Genomic DNA, 2,161 nt, shown 5'->3' with positions numbered 1-2,161 from the left:
CCAAGAGAAGTGGTAGTTGCTTACAGTTAGTTATGATGCATTGGTCTACTAAGAACTTGACTGAAATCTTCACAAAAGCCAGCTCATAATTGTTACCATTGAGCCTGTCCAGAAACACGTATTTGGTACGTGTTTGGAAACATGTATTTGGTAATGAAAGCATCTGTGACAAACTTTAAACATACCATCTTTTCAGAAACTAATTTTCACTATATATGGGGGAGGGTGAGGGTTGTTAATTTCATAGTTAAATGATTATTAGAGATTATTGTTTGGGCTATAGCTCTTCTCTCTTGAATTTAAGAATGGAATTCCCCAGAAAATCAACAGTCTTTATACAGAACAGAGTGCTGGTCCAAGCACCACTATTTTCTGCATTAAAGATACAACTAGCTTTCATTCACAGATGTTTTAGCCACTATCAGGTTTAATAATAATCATCTGCTCTTTGCTGCCATAACCTTGAGATCATTACAAGATGGAGCTGCACATCATATGGGGAAGAGAAGGCTGTGTGAAGACCTCACAGCAGCCTTACAATATTTGAAGGGGGCCTAAAAGGATGCTGGAGAGGGACTCTTCCTCAGGAACTGTAGCGATAAGACAAGGGGTAATGGGTTTAAACTTAAACAGGGAAGATTTAGGTTAGATATAAGCAATAAATTTTTTACTGTGAGGCTGGTGAGGCACTGGCACAGGTTGCCCAAAGAAGTTGTGGATGCCCCCCTCCTTGCAGCATTCAAGACTAGGTTGGACAGGGTTTTGAGCAACCTGATCTAGTGCGAGGTGTCCCTGCCTATGCCAGAGGGTTGGAACCAGATCATCTTAAGGTCCTTCCCAACCCAAACCATTCTAGGATTCTATGATCACCCAAAAAATTAAATGTAAGTACAGTGCAGCTGTAAACCACCAGGCATTTCCAACAGCCACTGAACTAAAGGCAACGCTGACAAATGAAGTAGGTGCTGTCACTGGTTTAGCAGGAGCTCACACTGAGCTTTCTCCTCTTATTTTCCTCCACAAATGCTCTGTACTTGGGGCATGTTGAATAGAAAGGGTGATGGAAGAAGTTAGTGTTTTCATTTTAAAATCTAGCTACTTCCTCATAACCTCAAAGGCAAAATCCGCTTAAGCTAGCCTCTGTTTGGTTAGTAAATCACATTAGCCGCTGCCTTTCACACTGGTGATCTTTGCTAGAAACACTGGAAGCATTCAGTTTACGCATTTTGAAAAGAAAAATAAAGATCCAACCCACTGTAAAACCGGCTCTAAAATGTGGTTCCCTTAGACATCTTTTGTCTGCTGGTTCCCCCCTGACAGAAGAGATAATCAGCATATCCGAGTTCTCTCTGCAGAGAAACAGTTACGTAATCTCTATCGGATCTGTTTCATTAAACCAGAGAGGACAAAAGGAAGAAGAGAAAACGCCTGACACGGGAGAGGTGGGGGGGAGGGATATATCGCCTCCAGTCTTCTTTCAAATTCGGCAATTCAAATCCGGCACAGAATTCAAATTCTGGCACACACATGCCAGAAGGACCGCATGGCTGCGCCACCCTGGCCGCGCATCCCACGGCTCTCAAAGCCCCGCAGTCAGCACTGCGCCTTCAGCAACCTCCGATTCGCACTCGGGGCGCGACCAGCCCCGGAGAAGCCAGCAACGGGGCTGAGAGCGGGCACCCCGGGTGCCTGCAGAGCCGCGAGCTGCCAACGGCAGCGCTCGCCGACAGCGTTTGGGTCAGACCTACGGACGCAGCCCCCAGGCTCTCGCTCGGGGCAGGGCACACCACCCGCCCCACACGCCGCCAGGGACCAGGCCCCTTCTCCGTCCTCTCCCCCCCTTCCCAGTCCGAGCCGGGCGTCCTCAGGTCCCTGGTCTGCGGAGCGGAGCTCCCTCTGTTCCTGCCCCCGCCACCCCCCCCCGCGCCGCTCCCACAAAAGGGGCGTCTCAGGTCACGCTCCCCGGCACCGAGCTCGGCGGAACCCCAGCTTCCGCGCCCCGGCTGGCCCCAAGCCAGCCCTCCCCCCTGCCTCCGCCTGCCCCGCTCGCCCCTGCCCGCCGCCCGGCCGCGCGCCCCCGCCCGCGCACCAGCTACCCGTTGTTGGCGCACGCGCGCCAGAGCGCGGGCTGGCGGCGGAGTGCGCGTGCGCCGGGAACAGC

This window comes from Strigops habroptila, chromosome Z, assembly GCF_004027225.2.
Source record: "Strigops habroptila isolate Jane chromosome Z, bStrHab1.2.pri, whole genome shotgun sequence".
Lineage (NCBI taxonomy): Eukaryota > Metazoa > Chordata > Aves > Psittaciformes > Psittacidae > Strigops > Strigops habroptila.
Note: the sequence above shows the minus strand (reverse complement) of the source record.